At 35.3% G+C, this 17421-nt stretch overlaps 1 long non-coding RNA gene and 1 pseudogene across 4 annotated transcripts; both read right to left on the bottom strand.

The window, feature by feature from the left end:
- Nucleotides 1-3631: 3631 nt before the first annotated feature.
- Nucleotides 3632-16776, bottom strand: LOC147398526 (aluminum-activated malate transporter 2-like; annotated as a pseudogene). Its single transcript, XR_015179577.1, has 6 exons — nt 16242-16776; nt 15688-15865; nt 15151-15423; nt 14896-15011; nt 14537-14694; nt 3632-4263 (listed from the first exon to the last, which is right to left on the bottom strand). The product of XR_015179577.1 is annotated as an aluminum-activated malate transporter 2-like (transcript).
- LOC147398527 (uncharacterized) lies at nt 5735-11313 on the bottom strand. 3 transcript variants are annotated; one of them, XR_015179929.1, is made up of 4 exons: nt 11279-11313; nt 7261-7296; nt 7006-7127; nt 5735-6191 (listed from the first exon to the last, which is right to left on the bottom strand). It is a non-coding gene; the product is annotated as an uncharacterized LOC147398527 (long non-coding RNA). The 3 variants fall into 3 exon arrangements; XR_015179930.1 differs by lacking the exon at nt 11279-11313 and adding an exon at nt 7411-7451; XR_015179928.1 differs by lacking the exon at nt 11279-11313 and having other exon boundaries at nt 7261-7396.
- Nucleotides 16777-17421: the final 645 nt, after the last annotated feature.

Raw genomic sequence — 17421 nt, 5'->3', positions numbered from 1 at the left:
TCTATAGTTATAACACAACTAAACTAATGAACGCTTGTTTAACAAGACCAGTTGACCTTTCTGTACAAGCATCAGAATGTTTCAAGGTCTCTATTAGTTTGCTTGCCAAATGTTGAACAATCTGAGTTAGGTGATATCCATAATACTTATGATACATCTCTAGAAGGAAGAATCTCTTATCACCAGAACGATACACGTATTCCAAAAATGAAGGTATATCCTCACATTGAAAAACATATGTTACTATTAGAAGTAAATGATTCAGTCATGCACAAGAACTATTTTATGTATCAGATGAAAGCCATCAAATCTACATTAGTTGGGGTGCTGAGGAGAGAGAAAATGGCAGAGAATGCAGTTTGGAGGTTAGAAGCTGGAACTGAACACATGAATCTTTTGGTATGCTTGGTGATCTTACTTAGTTGTGTATTCTTTACGATGGATTGATTTTTTAAAGCATTTCTTAATTATGTGAGGAACAATATATTCCTTATTTCTCTTTGGTTGGTGCTTTAATTTAATACAGGTACAACAATTAGAAGATGATGGTCAGCGTACTAAAATGATTTTAAGGTTTCGTGAAGAGAAAATTAACAGATTGGAATTGCTCGCAGATGGATTAACGTCTGCTGATTGAAAATTTTAAGATTGGTGAGAAAATGAATTTATAGTTATTTTAGGTTTACATCGATTCTCTAATGTGATGCATAACTTTTTTTTTGCTTATATATGCGGTAACTGCTCATATCTTAGAAGGTGTCCCTTGGTGTATGTTATTGACATTGTTAATTGATAAGAGTATTAAGGGGATAGGTGGAAAACAACTTTGGACTTAAGGGCTTTCAAATAAATTCAAGAAAGATAAGAGTATATGGAGTGAAACATTAATAAGTATGCACATGGAGATGGTGCATTAGTTGAAATTGATTGTGGGGAAGTACCCATTAAGTGACCATTTTCATTGTAATGGTTTTATCATTCATAAGGAGTGATAGACTGGGAATGATGGTGTCCATAGATTTCTGTACTCTGAGAGTGGGGGCCAACTCAACAGAACAAGTGGATTGAGTGTGTCCCTAGCTCGCCCGAATGGTCGTGTTCTAGGTGGTGTTGTGGCTGAACTTCTAACAGCGGCATCCCCAGTTTAGGTTTGTATAGTTTTCTGTTATTTGAAGTATACATTTTCTTTTTGTTCAATGGAATAATAATGTTATTTTAGTTCCTAACATAGTTTGCAAACAATGATGTTTAGCGTTTTTGTTTTATTATTTATATGGTTGTTTTGAATTTGTATGGGGAAAATAGTTGTGTACACAGAACAGTATTCTTGGGTTTCTCTCTTGTTAATTGTTTGTTTCTATTGTTTATTTAGGAAAGTTTAGGTTAAAAGTTATAGAGAAATACCATCTTGATTTATGTGAAGAGTCATTTACCGTTTGGTGTGTGTGTGGTGTTCATGCAGATGTATAGAACAGTGAAGAGCACTGGCACGCTTGAATGCAGAAGAAGTCTCCAAGGTTGTTGTTAAGGCAAGGAAGAAGTCTAAAGTTCTTCAGCCCATGGTGAGACAGGACGTGCTTTTGGGGCTAGAAACAGACAGCAGTGGCTGGATGGTACCAAGGCATAGTAAGCATGTCTGTCTCCCGAACTGGAGTAGCCTTTTCAGCTCTATGGGATCATTTTCATGGAATCAAACAACATAAAACTTTGAGTTGGCCAACTAGAACCAATGAACTTTGGGTGTTTTTCGATCTCCAAAAGTTGAAGGTGAAGATCTAAAATTCTTTCATTTGTGGTACAAGGGGTTCCATTCTTTCATTTCGATGGCGAGAGGTCTTTCAAGTTAATGTGGAATCTGAATTCAACGGAGAAAACACTCGTTGTACATGATTGAACTTGGTTGTTTTAGGTCCATGCCATCAAGAGTGGATGGTAAAACCTTGTTTTAGGTTTTAGACTTCATTATATTGATGTATATGAACATGATCTCAAGAATTCTTACAATATGTGAGATTAAAATTTTGACTTATATAAGTAATTTTTTTTTTTTTAAATCTTATTATTCTTTGATACTATGCATTGATTGCTTGAATGCAAATTGGTGTGGATGGGATGTGAATATCGATATAGATATGAATGTGTGATTTTTTTCGCAGGTTGAACACAAATGCATAAAAAAGAGTTTTCATTAGTCTTTAAATTAAGTCGACAGTCGAAAATATAACATTTGACGGCCTAAAGCTGTCGAAATTCTGTTAAAAAAATTCCAAATTCGACAGTTTTGGGTAGTCGAATTATATAAAAATTCTATGGTTCTCAACTGTCAAAATTTTTTTCGACAAGGGCCCAATTTGATGGTCGAGGCCGTCGAATTTTGTGTATACGTAGTGATCACTTTTACAATATTTTAAAATTCCAAAGTTCTCCCAAGTTCTCTCCTGTCAATCCAAACATTAGGAAGAGAAATTAAGTTTCTATTCTCTTCTCTTCTCTTAATGAGTTTCTCTTTTCTCCACTTCTCTCAATCCAAACATAGTGAAGGAGGTATGGTTCCCAACTCTTTTTCCTTACTTTTCATGTTAAATTGTATGTAAGTGCTTTTGTACTTAATGAATCAACAAAAGTATTTTAAGATGAGGATAAAAAATGAAGGCATAATTTGGCTCCAAAACAGCTAACTTTTATGGTAGAAGAATTAATCAATAGGAAAAGAACTTTATTGAAGTTGTTTTACACTAAACACCTTACATATAGAATTGCAATAAAAAAAAATATGAAAAAGAAATTCTAATATATAGTGACTCTAATTAAAATTTTAAACTACTATAAATTAAAGTCTTTTAAATAGATTTTTTTCTTTATTTCTTTTATTTGACTTTAACCATAGAAATAATTATACTATGCATTTCATGGTATGCATCTTATTCTCTTAACAAGAGAATCATTTTCTTTTTACTATTATAATGAGAGGATGGAGTAGAAGTGGTTCCACTTCAAAATTTGGATCTCACAAAAGCCCCCAACTGTACATTTAAACTTAATATAATTAGGGTCATTTGGATAAAAAATCAGGAAAATTGCAACCCACGATCCTATAATCCATTGTTTAATTTTTAAAATTACAAAAATATCATTTTTTTTTACTATGTAATCTTCCAAACACCTTTAATTAATATTGCTTAGTTTTTTTCGGGAAAATACCAAACGGGAGACATGAGACCAAAATTGTTGTTCTAACCATGTTTTTAAAATATTTATTAAAAGAGTCCTAAAAATCAAATTAGGATAAATGCAAAATTAAAATGACAATTAAAAGAAGTTAAGATTTTCGTAGGACATCATCCTATACTTGTTTTTCAATTGTGCAATCACATTTACAATCAAATAAGGGTACATAAAGGTAAATTCAACTAAATGGTTACCATTTTGGAAAAAATCAGCTTATTATAAAAAATACATGAATACCAAAACAGATATATGACCCTTTTGATAAATATTTCAAAATTGAGACTGAACTCAACCTTTTTGGTAAATTTTTTTTAGCTTATTATTAGATTTATACTATTCAAACCAAAATATTTCAAGTTTCCCAGACTATTGGTGAAAATAAACTCTTTAAGTACTCAACAATTAATTACAGTCCCATGTGATGTTTCCCGTGGCTTATTAAGAAGAGTCTTGATGGAGTAATGTACATCGTGGGGGACATTTCTGACATGGATGTGTTTTAGAACCATGGATGCTTTCATCGAGATACAGATTTCAATGAAAGCATCTAGGGTTCTGACACATATTCACGTCAGAAATGTCCCCCATGTACACTTTAATGTTACTTCAACATTGTCCCATAAAGAACTCACTTGTTCTGCCATGTTCAAGATGTTCAACATACAGTAACAACGGGGCCCTAGGAAAGCGGTTTTAAGGTTACTAGATGAACTGATTTTGGTTTATCTGGTATAAATCGAATCCACACCTTCGAATTTTGTTAATCGGGCAAGCTCATGAACGGATTCTGCAATTTTCTCTGTACATGATTTGATCTCAATTAGTAGAGAAGTGACAGTAGCAGCTGGTATGACCTTTAAGAAGTCTGTATTCTCCAACAAGGCCGTTTTCAGGTTGTTCGCAGCTGTTCTTGAGTTCATCAAGTGGGTATCGACAGTGTAATGGTGGGTCATTTTTCTGATTGCTGAGGATAGTTCCCTTAAAGCCTTGCTTGATTCTAAGCTCATGCTTGTACATGCCTCTTGAATTGTCCTTCTTAGCTCTTGTGGTGTCAGTAAGAGTAATATAATCAAGTTGTTTAGTGAAATATCTACTATATGATAATGTAATTATTTTACCAAAAAGGATACCTACTGTACTTGTGTTTATTTAGATTTACTCCCTCAATTCTAAAAGTTATGGTGCCACCTTTGACCTTTTGATTTCCAACAATTTATGACTTAAATTGCTAAAATATTCATCTGAAGTGATTCTTCTTTTATTTTTTTATTTTTGAACATTTTGATAAAATTACTAGCCCAGACATCTTTGAAATATTTATTAAAACACTAATGCTAGAGTGACTTTATATTTTATATCGATTCACATTTTGCTGACGGGGATGTGTGTACGGAAACATAGATGCTTTTCATTGAGATATAAGTGAAAAACATCTATGGTTCTGTGCACACCTCCATGTCCGCAAAGTGTGAATCAATGTCAATTTTAAAGTCACTTCAGCACAACTCTTAACAAGAAGTGCATATGCAATTTTTTTATATAATCAAAAGGGCACCTAATGTATGTACAATCACTTTTGTGGTTTTAATTCTACACGCTTGAGGTCTTATACCCTTTTCGCAAAAGAATAAGTTCGTTTGTCTAAAATTAAAAAAAATGTATATTCAATAAAATAAATACCCATTTTGGTAAAAATAAATACCAAAATGGGTAGGAAATAAGAATGTTCTATCAGAACGAATGAATAATTTGCAAACCCTGACATTTTAAAAATATTTATCAAAAAGTGCATATACCATTTGGGCATTTATTTATTTATTATTATTATTTATGGGAAGGGCACCTATAATACAACCACTTCTGTGATTTTACTTCTATACCCTTACTCTTTTTTGAAAAAAGAAGTTCTTTTGTATGAAATTCAAATCAAGGGTATAGAGGTGTATTAAGTAAATAACCATAAAATGGATACCCATTCTGGTAAAAATAAATACCAAAATGGATACATCCCTATCGATAAATATTTAAGAAGAAGTGTCTGGTCAGTGATTTCAGAATCATACATGCCCATATATTTTGTACTCCACCCTTAAAATAAATAGTACCATGTGGAAATAGTGCAAACTTTTATCAATTAAATCTACACTTAATGTTATACATCTAATTACTTGGTTTTCAGATCAAATATATTTTAAGGGATATCTGAGAAGTTTATGTTTTTAGTAGTTTTGGTTTACTAGTGGCACGAGGAGAAAAAGGGCAAGTAATACTTGGATACACTATAGTAAAATAGGGCTATAGCGACGGCCGTGACCGTCTCTATAGGGGAAAATACTGTCGCAAAACACACTTAGAGACGGCAGGGAGGCCGTCGTTAGTCGTCGCTAATAGTCCCGTCGCTATATGTTATATCGACAGCCAACTATGCACAAACGTTGTTATATACATAACTTATAGCGACAGCCGCTATTGGCCGTCGCTATAGGGTATCGTTTTAAAAAAAAAATTACTCTTTAGCTGCGCTTTTGGCCGTCGCTGTAGAGGTTTCTGAAGAAAAAAAAATTTTAATTACACCAGCCCCCTCATGTATTGTAGAATATTGGAGATACCCCTACGTTTTGAAATTCATGACCATGACCCCAATTATCAATATGAAAAGACCCAAATGCGCACTCTACTAGAGCTCATTGTGTTACTATTACCAGATTATGATACAAGATGAGCTACTAATTTTACTTTTATATTACAAAAATGAATGGACATGGAGTAATTATAACTAATTAGTTGCCTTTCCTGAGGTCTTGATAGGATATGAAGCATCCGTGGCTATACCACATATTCCCTCTTCATCGACTATGCCGCGCTGCATTCTTATGTAACCGTTCCCATGAGTTCTTCACCATCCAATACTTGATCGCCACCCCATGATCTAGTTCTTTGCCACAATCTCCCATGAATACGCCCTGTGATCATAGTCCAATCAATTCATGCATATAAATTAAATTCAAAAGATTGAGGCCATACCCTTTTGAGCTAAATTTTTAGGCTGTTTAGATAAATGGGCCAAGATTGGTCTTTAGAATTAACAACAAAAACGTCAGACTCTGACCCTTATTGGATGGACTAGAATGGCCTTACATCTAGTCCAAACTTGGCCCATTAACACCCTTAGATAGGCTAAAATGATACCAATCAAACCAATATACCAAGACATTAATGCTATAATGGTGTAGAAATTACACCACTGTGATAATTTTATAGATAGTTAAAGAGAGCTTCTATTGCCACACAACTTTTGCTAACACCACCCTAAATATGTGTTAGTCATTGGTGATTTACACATGAATGATTGTTTGTGACGTTAAAACGCCTTAAGCCATTTGAGCTGGCTGAGTTTCTAATGGGTCTGACCTGTTAATCACTTCCTGTTGATTCCTAAGGAAATTCACATCGGCTAGAGTCAATGGACTCAAAGGGATATTCACACGCTTCAACCACCAATTGATGTCCCAATGATCACAAACATGAAAAAAAAATGCAAATACTGATAAAACCATAACTATAGAACTACAAAAACCCTTGAAGAAGTATTCAAATTTTAAAACCCACTCCCCTTCCTTGGTTTGAAGATACATGTAAGTGTAATAAAGATGATTAGATCTAGGTATGGCAAAACAAAACAATAATAAAAGAAAAACATAGAGAATAGATCTCATCACACTATCAAACAAATAAATAATTAATAATTAAAAAAAATTCTCTCTTATCAGTACGTACTATCAGACAGTAATACCTTATAATCATATTTCGAAAATGACTGATGAGGCCATAACTGCAAATGTATGTTGTATGTAATGGTATGGGAACCATTATAGGGGTTGAACACACATGCTTAACACCTGCACACACACAAAGCTTTGGATCATGTTCATATTTATTAAGCATGTTAGTCATACCAGTGAAATTCTAAGTTTGCTTCTATTATTCCACGTAAATAAATGAATACGAAAAAGGTTTGGCCAGAATAACAACCTCAATGACACAATGAACAATTGGAATGGGACGTCCCTGAAACAAAATAAGTTGAAGAAAAGATATGTTAGCAATTTTAGCAAATAAAAATAAAAGAAAACTATTAAAAATAGATAAATGCAAGTATTAACAGTATAATACAGTACATACATCAATATTGAACACAACGATTTCCCCAGTTTGAATAGTGTAACACCCCGGATTTTCAACTCATATCTCGAGAAAATTAAATGGTGAGATTTAGAGGAAAATGTCGAAGGAGAGATTTAGAGTAAAATACTCGAATATTGCTATGATTAATTTTGAGAAAAACCGACTTCGCCATTAGATTCAAAAGGATCGAAATATATACATTAGCCTGTAAGCAAGTCCGAATTCGAATTCGGATAGAGAAGTTATAGAATCCTCGAATTTCGTATTAAGTGGGACCCAAAACAGTGGAATTTCGTTAGAGCGAGAATCGAAAAGATTTGATGACACCATTAGATCCGAATCGAAAAATTATTCGAAATGGTATATTCGTTTGTCGTTTTCCGAGTCCGAATAGTTAAGTTACGATCGAAACTAGAAATGATGGGGAAATTACAAGTATACCCTCAGCACTCTTATAAAAGAAAACTCACTTTCTTTTATTTCCTTTCACTTCTTCACTCTTCTCCAAAGAACTCAACTCAGCCATTTTCTAGACCTAGGGTTTGAACTCATTCCTATCAAGATCTATCCCAATCAAGTCCGAGTTGAACCTCGACGAAGAAGGCAAAGTCGTCGGCGTTGTCGAGCTTTACGTCCTCACCCCGTCCAACCTCCATTTCCTCTTCTTTTCTCTTGGTCTCCCACAAGAATCAGCAAGTGGGTTTTTGTATAATCACTTGGAACCTCATCCATATCATAGGAGAGTCGTTGTTGGTCATTAGGAAGCGGGGAGAACACCTTCAAAGAGGGTTTCACAACCAACCACTCCGTTGGCACCCGAGTTCAACCACTTTCGGAACTTCGAGCCGCCTAACATTGATCCTTAGTGTTGATTCATCACCATTGGCGTCCACAAGCAAGTAAGGGACTTCCGATTCTTATTGGTAACTTTAGATTTCTCAAATGTGCATTTAGGGTTTTGAAACAAAACTTATTGTGTGCATTTAAATCGTAGAAAGTTGTTGTTCGATTTCAAATTCATGGTAGAAGTAGGTGTTTTGTTTATGCTTTATCGAATTTTGATAACAAAATCGTGGGTGGGTCGAATGGTTCGAAGAATGGAAGAAGAAATCGAAAAAGGGATTGAAAAATCCAAAAATCGCGAGTGAGGTTCAGGCTGTAGGTGGGAAGGGTCGGTGCCACCGGCACCTACCGAAGGCATTCTGTCGGTCCCACCGACAGAATGAAGCTTCTGCCACCGACGAAGTTAAACAGCGCGAGAAATTTTACACTGTCGGCAGGACCGTCGGTCCCACCGACACCTGCCGATGTGTATTATGTCGGTTCCACCGACAGAATTCTGGTTCTGCCACCGACAACCACCGACAGACACAGTTTTGATCAGAACAGTGTTCTGACTCTTGGCTTGACTTCCTCACACCTTATACACTATTTCTCACCCTTTATTTCATTAAAAACATTTAAGTAAATGTCCTCTTTAATTTTTACTTTCCATTTACTTTAAGTTCTTTAATGAAATTAAGGTTTTACCCCCCATTTCGGAACAATGGGAATGGTTTTAAGATCCAAATCTCAAAGGATCAAAATCCGAATTTTGGTTTCAAGAACAAAACGTAATTTTCGATGTTTTCGGCAAATTTTCAAAATGAAATAACTTTCGCGTTTCTTTGAATTAGATTACAAAAACTATATGGTGTCGAATCTCATGATCGAGACTTTCATTTCGAAAAACCCATTTTCAATTTCGAAAACTTTGAGAAATTGAGTTTCTGACACTTAGCCAAATTTTCACCAGCTTTCTCTATTTTTAACAGCTTTGGTCCCGAGCATCGCTGGGACCTTGTTTTTGAATAAACTTCGGTGGTTTTCAATGGAAAGATCAAAAGAATGACTTTGAAAGATTTGAAATGAATGGTTGATTTGAAAAGATGAAAAGTGAGAATGTCGAAAGAGTGGGAAAAGGGAATGAACGGTAAAATGTCAGAATCACACCCGAGGGGTGATGTCTGTATTTTACATTGTATGTTGTGTGTAGGTTGGTGAAAGGATATCCAGGTTATTAATGAAAGGGTTGCATGTTTATTTCCGATTATGTTAGCGCGTGCGCTGAGTACTGTTATTTATTTTTAGGCCGGGTGGCCACGGTTGCATGGTAGGAACTGGATATCCGTTCTCAACCCTGTTCTGTTAATTTCTCTTTTGTTTTAAATGAAAAATCATATATGTACGTAGCTATTTTGTGAGCTGTTAAAGGGTTTGTGAATGCCTGAAGGGATAGTGTGTCACATCATCCGGAGGGGTACACTATCCTGGGATGTACGGTAGGGACCACCAAACTCATACGTGGTATGGGACGCGTATGAGAGTGGAGTCACAACTGGAATCCGGGTCCATTCCTTTCTTATCTTTACCAGTGAACGTGTTTTGTAAAGGTGGTCGTATACGAGTGGAGTGTCCTTTGGGAATCATATGCACGCCTGATAGGCATAGACGAAGATGATTAGTCAGTGATCACTAACAATCTAGTAGTAGTCGAATGTTCTGACACATCGAAAAGAGACCCATTGCTTACGGTCACGTCAAACGGCCAGCCTGAGCCGGATAAATGGTCACCAGTGTGGTAAGCGCAGCGACCGGCCACAAAATCAGGAACTAAAAGCCAGATTTATGTTGTAACATCATGTCCCGACTGGGAGCGATCCAGTCGTGAATCCCAACGCTCAAATTCCATTACTCCACCACTTGTATTATGTATCTGTTGTTATATTTCGAATTACAAACTGAGAAGCATGTCTATTATTTTAATGTTGTCAACATTATTTGCATAAAATGGAAAATGTATAATGAGTATGGATGATTGATGTTATGTGTAATTTTTAAACTGTTTAGTTGCTCATCCCTGGCTATATGTACCAGTTGATCGTATTTTATCTTGTAAAACCTTGCATGTATTAAAATGTTCAGTATGCTTTATTCGATCATACTTAGGAAGGGTTATTAGTAGGAATTGGCTGTGGACTTACTGAGTAGCCATTGTTACTCACCCTTTCCTTCCTATTTTTTTTAGTTTCAGCACTTGCAACTGTCGAGGCAGGCGTAGAGGCAGTAATTGAGGAGTATCTAGTCGATCAGATCGACGATCAGATTTTATTGCCTGGTGAGCACTAGGACCACATCCCTTAGTGTTGTCAGTTTCACCCAGGATGTATGTAGTTTTTGGATTGAGAGTTTAGGCCTATGTTAGAGTGAGAATGTTTTGGTAAGCCTGTATATTGATAAATCTTCCGCACTCTGATCTACTTACATGTTAGATGTAATTAGTCTTCCGCTGTTATTTTCCTGTATCTACATTTTTATATACAGGTTTTGTTATAAATTGGTTTATCAGGTTTGAGTTCCGTGAAACGCTAACATAAACAGAGGAGACCATGCCGAAATTTCGAGGTGCCACCTAGTACCTTGGGATTTGGCCTTGGGATTTGTGTTAGCGTTTGGCGGGGCGCCACAAATAGGGTCCTTACTCATGTGTAAGAACAAAATATCACCCTGCAAGGCCAATAAACATGTGAAATATTCATAAATAATGTTCTCCACTTGTTGAGTACTTGATTTTTCATCCCAGAGTGAGGTGCTGGAATGTCCTCGAACATACTTGTTAGATACCGTAGACAAGGATCTTCCCTACTTCATACTTGTTATCATTACTAGCACAGCCATCCACATACATCTACCTCAAATACAATTTTTCAAATGTATTATGCATGCACATGTATTGGAAGGGATATGTAATTGAAAGATTCAAGAGAGAGAAACAAAAGGAAGTGAGAAGTGTTTTTAGCAACATGCTGTGAAACACGACATGAACCTGCGGTGGCATATATTGGTAGTTCACCCAGCCAAGATCGGCAATTGATGATTATGATTTGGAGGACTTCCTCCATAGACCATTCAACATCCATTATCTAGGCATCCATGCGGCTATTGAAAAAATCTAATACCTAAAAAGAAGGAAGGTCATAAAACTATGTTCCCCTCGAGAACATGGTAGAACAGAGACATCAAGCACTTGTACTCAGCTTAGGAAAACTATTAACCTGTAGTTTCTTTCTATTGAAGGTAATAACAATTCAAAAGGCAAAGAAAACTAAGCACTCGAAGTGTACATTGTAGATTTTCCTTACGATCTAGCAAATGGGGACCCCACCTTTCTTCCCTTTCAGTGAAAATAGGGCATAAATTTAAAAAGAAAAAAGAAAAAAGAAAAAGAAAAAGAAAAAAAGAAGATGAAAGTTTTGGGCAGAAGATTTACCCATAAATATAATTTACCATGATACCTCTACTTTGACGAAGGCCTTTTTCTGATTTATCAGCCATCCAATTTAATCTCTCTATCATCTATTTCATGATCAGAAAAAAGTAAGTGTTAGAAGATGAGTTCAACTTGACAAGTTTAATTCAAGAAAAGCACAAAAGATCTTCCGACATCCTAAATGCAATAGCTTGGGAAACAAAAAAGACCTAGTACATTATTGACCTCATCATATGGAAGAAGAATCACATATATGTGTTAATTGGAATTTAATGGTTTTCAAGAAAGAACATGAGAATTGCTCAAATGTAAAGGTTTCAAATCAATAACTAGTAATAACTATTACCGCACATGGTTTTTCGGGCGGTTGACAAAAGATTGGCCATAATAATTTTTTTGTTATTGGGAAGTTGAATAACCTTAGCAGCCAATTTTTTTGTTCTAAAGGACACAAATGCATAGACTTTGTTCTCTCTTAAGTCTTTTCCTTTCATTATCTTGACCTATAATTTGAAACATATGAACAGAATCCTTTTTAACATAGGAGACACGAACAATGTATTATCAGAAAGTCATATAACTTAACTCGGTCTCAATAGTTGCAAGGGATTACCATTCACAATAGTTTCAAGACATCAATCTAGCAATGACCTTAAGATGGCATCCATATTGAGTTCCAAAAATAGAGTGTATAAATACAATTGTTATTCCACTATAAAAAAATTAAATTAGTGTCATCTATTTAAGAGCTTGTAGACATTGATGTGCTCACAATGATAGATGAGAAATTCTATTAGAAATGATGCAATTTTTTAACAGAATAGAATTAGCTCCCAAACCATCAGAGTTTCCTAGATTAAGGTTCAACTAAACTGAAAATTTCCCTAGATTATATGGGCATAAAAGGAAGCTAAACATGAAGCAGTTAAGAAAAATAACATCATAGCTACCTTAACCTTTTCAAGTTGACAATGGATCTTGAGAATATTAAAAGACAAAACACTACAAATGAATGCTTAGAGTTAAACTGATTTAAACACAAAAAGGTGAATGCATCATGAATAAAGTGCATTTTTCTCTTACTACTACTGAGTCTATCATTGGGTCCACATCAGAAATTGAATCCCAATCTCATATGTAACAAAATAACCAGGCATTTCTCTAGAAGGAATATATGTCAAAATTTAGTGGCAGTTAAATTGTTATAGATGCGTAGGGGGTTTTTTTTTCTTGTTGAATACATGTTGGCAATATGCTAGTAAGTGTCAAAACATAGCTCAATTGGTTGACATATTGCCAACAAACAAATTTTGATTCCTATTGAGTTGTTGTTGCTAGTTTCTAGTTGCTACTATCCCCACCCACCATAGTTGCTGCTGCTGCAACTATCTTGAAAAGCCTAGTGCCTACCCATGTCACTTGCATATATAATTTTAAGTCCCACCCATTGATCAAAGAATGGAAAAATGAGCAAATCAAATGGATATACCTTTGATTCATCATTCAAGTTCTGAGTTTAGGTTGTGCTACTTCTATTCTAGCCCATTACAGAAGGGATAATCAAAACCATATTGACTTTAATTGGAGGGGAAATTGAACTGTCAAAACAGACAGATTAACATTTATTAAATAGCATTAACAAATGGTACAAATCAAAACCATATTCAAAAAATGGATAAGAAAATGATTATAATGGTACCAAAGCTCACTGTTTATCTCTCGATCAACGATTTCAAAGGTAATTTTTTTTTTTTACTTACTTGGTTAATCCAATTAGAGATTTTCACAGAAGACTCAATCAAGAGAGAGAGAGAGAGGCAAGCAAGAGTCCAAACCGATTGAAATAAATGATTATACCGAAATCAAGGTTTAATTCTTAAAAAAAAAAAAAAATCAAAGTGAATCCATAAATCTAAGTATTTTAAACTAAAATTAAACCATAAACTCACCTGAAATCTGATTTCACCCAAAATGTGATTGAGACCAGAGTTGAAGTACCAAAATATCAAGCAATAAAAGCTTTAAAAACTTGATTGTCGATGCGGAAACTCAACTGAGTTGATCTCCTCTTGATATTAAAAACCTAGAAAATGAAATCTAGGGTTTAGGGATCGATTGCTACACCGTAATCAAAAGTACCAGTTTCTTTGATTAAAATCTTAGCTATAAAACGAGAAATTAGGGTTTTGGATTGAAAATGAACTAAAAATAGAATCAAAACTATAGAAATTAGGATTTTGGTTTGGAATCGAACCAAAAATTGAACCAACACTAAAGAAATAAGGATTTTGATCTGAAATTGAACCAAAACTAGACCATCGAACCTGATTAAAATTTCGATATCAGATTGAAAACTTATTACCAAAGCCACTGAAGATTATACAGAAAGATAAAATTTGAGAGCTCAAACTCACAGATCTGAAGAAATTAAGAAAAAAAATCAAAATTACTGAGTGAGACCGATAGCTCAAACCCTAGAATAGTTCAAGAGTGGAAAAACAAAACAAACCTAACGAACGACGCTATGGATCCAGCATGAACATGTTGAGTCAAGAGAGAGAGAGAGAGAGAGCTTGTTTATTTAATGAAAGATGAATACAAAGGGAATTCAAGAAACATAACAGATCGAAGAGAGAGAGGACTAGAAGAGGGTTTGCTGACCCGTGAGGAGAGTGAGGCTGAGAGAGAGAGAGAGAGAGAGAGTGTGGGAGTGGGAGTGACAGGGTATTTCAATAACGACTTAAGTTTTGGGTGCAAGTAAATGGTTTATAGCCACAGATTCTAATTAACCATCGTTACAAGTCGTTGCTAAACATCATTTTTCCTGTAGTGATATCAGAGTTGATGTAGTCGTTGAGAGCTTCGATTCGATAGGCACATTGTCATGTTAACGCTCCAATCTTCAAATATTGTTTCCATGGATGACGGAACCTGAATTGGCCACGAGGCGGCTCCCATCTTGCAAAATTAGCCTGCAATGTAATAACATTATGTTTACATCGATAAACATGAAATCTTAAAATAAAAAACAAATTAATACATACTTGAGCATAAGTGTGCAAAAATTCAGTGGCATTCTTGCAATTTTCATGTGAGAAAGAAGGGAAAGTTCATGCAAAGACTCCTATTGTAGGGTCACCAATTATGTGATTAAATATGGAGCTTTTGCTCACCAATGATTCTTCATTTGTCTTCGAATGAAGAACACTTTTATATTCTTGAAGAAACGACTTATCATCCTTAGAAACCGAATCGCTCTCTTTATTTTCGAAATATTCTCTTCCAAATCCTGTGAAATTATTGTTCTTAGAGCTCACATGGAAGAAATTTATTTATACAAGTAGAAATACAAAGTAATTTGCTGATTTGTGGTGTTTGTGGTGTTTGTACATGTAACATATGGTGCTCTAGTTATAATAGAGATATACCTTCTAAGAAGTCTGCAAGCTTTTCCATGTTGGATGCGACAAGCTTATGGAGTTCCTCACCAGCCCATACAGGACAGAAGAAAATGGAGACGATAACACATGTAGAACTACCAATTATGATGGTTGATAGTCTCTGGTGAGCTAGTTCTACGATCTTCTCTTCTCGATAACCCGATAAAGATACCAAACTAAATGTCAATATAAATATAATTACCCCGTAATCGTATCTTGCTTTGATACTGGGAAAGAATCATGAGAATGATGATGCCACTGCTGTATTCCATCCAACAAATTTGATTAGCTAAGTATATAAATTTTATTTTTTTAAAAATATATTATCAAGGTTTAAAATATCGTTTCAAGGAAATCTTTTGGTCAGGAGATGAATCGAAATGGTCTCGACCAAAATATTCTAAGAAAATCCGAAACATTAAATTCTTGATTGAAACTGAAATTTTCCGCCGAACCATTTTGAAATGGAACAAAATTTTAACTAGTGATTATGATTATGATTATTTTTAATTTTAATAAATTTACCTAGAGTGAAAACAAAGAAACTAAGGACAATGGGTTCTCCTTTCTCTCCCGTCAGAGTTGTCAAGCGATGAGCTCCAAGTCCTAGAGCCCCAGCTAGGAATGTAGCAATTCCTCTGTTTAAACCTTTGCCCAAGGTTGCCCCTGAAAAGCGCGCGCGCGCACACACACACACACAAATACACATAATTCATGTCCATTGCTTTTTGAAGTTTTGGATTTTAGTATTAGAAACTGAGAATCAAAGGTCAATTATGTCAACATCATTGACATTTTGTCAAACTAAACGCATTTTCTTTAATAAAGATTTCAGGAGATGATAGTAAAATTCAATTAAATTTGCAATTTATTTATTTGAAACTGACTAGAAGGCAAATGGAAGAGCCTTACAAAAACTATGAGTTTATCTCATTGTTTCAAAATATGTTGAGTGGACTCGACTCAATTGGATTTCAAAGTAATTCGATGTAACCAACTTTATTTGGCCAAGGTGGCCGTCCACCTTGACTCAATCGAGTTTTCCTTAAACTATTGTTTATCTAAGAGATTTAAGGGTTTATAGCAACGAAGACGACAACTACAGTAAACACAGCCCACATTGTTGAGACCCCAAAACAATCATAAAGGGGTCTAAAATAGTAAAACAAAGAGATCAAAGAGAGAGCTAATCCCATCTTTACAGAATGAATAACCCTTCTGGGGTCATCTTGTGCAAGCTTTTTAGTCTTGTTCGCAACGCCCACTACTTTAGTCTTAAATTTCTCGGGAAAAGCCTTCAGCCACCACCACCCATGAGAGAAAAACCCGACCTTCTCATGGCTTTCTGACCCAATAATTTCCATTACTTTTTGTTTAGAGAAAGTCCTTAGGTTGCATGCATCCAAACCCCCCCCCCCCCCCGAAAAACAACCAAATCGTCTCGGGTTTAGGGTTTCTCTTTCTCAAATCCCAACAGAATCCCTATCCGTCTTCGATCAAGCTCCGACCTCCAACAAAGTTTCAAAGACAGGTCGGTTCTATCTCTTGAGTACATGTAGCTCCTGAAGGGAGCTAGAAGTCGTCCAGCTACTGTTTGGGTAATTTGTTCTCCGCCCAAACTACTCCCCGCAAGAGCCGCTTTTACTCTTTCTTTGCATGTCTCTTTCGCGGAACTGACGTTACACGTCAAACTAGCGTGTGAGATTCCAAAAATGCCCTAACTGGTTTCCACACTCCATGAGAATGTACCCAAAATCACGTGAATTCTTAAAACAGCAATTGAGAAATACAAGCAATCGTGATAATCGGACTGCCCAACGTGGCAAACTCAATCGATCACCTGACGTGGCAAGTCGGGAATGATAGATCTAAACAATTCGGACACACTTTTTTTTTTAATGGTAAGTGTAATTGTATATCCTGAGAAATACAGATCTATTATTCTCAAATTTATCACGTTAGGATTGTCGATTGAATTTGCCACGTGGGGTAGTCAAATTATCACGATCACCTTCCATTAATTTCATAAAGTGAAACCCTTTCCTTACTAACATAATAGGATTTTCAAATTTACTAAGGTTTGTTTGCTCAAATGAATCATCATTTCAGAAATCTAACACCACAGTCCCTTATGTTTCATCGAAAAACTCAGATGAAAAATAAAAATAAAAAATTTGATTTTTTTTCTTCTTCTTTTGAATTAGATTTAAGAATTTGAAAATGGAAGGCTAGTGTAACACCCCGAATTTTTAATTCGTA

This window comes from Akebia trifoliata, chromosome 7 (assembly GCF_017979445.1).
Source record: "Akebia trifoliata isolate Shusen 1 chromosome 7, ASM1797944v1, whole genome shotgun sequence".
Classification (NCBI taxonomy): Eukaryota; Viridiplantae; Streptophyta; class Magnoliopsida; order Ranunculales; family Lardizabalaceae; genus Akebia; species Akebia trifoliata.
The sequence above is the reverse complement of the archived record's forward strand: the minus strand, read 5'-3'. Positions and strand labels throughout refer to the sequence as shown.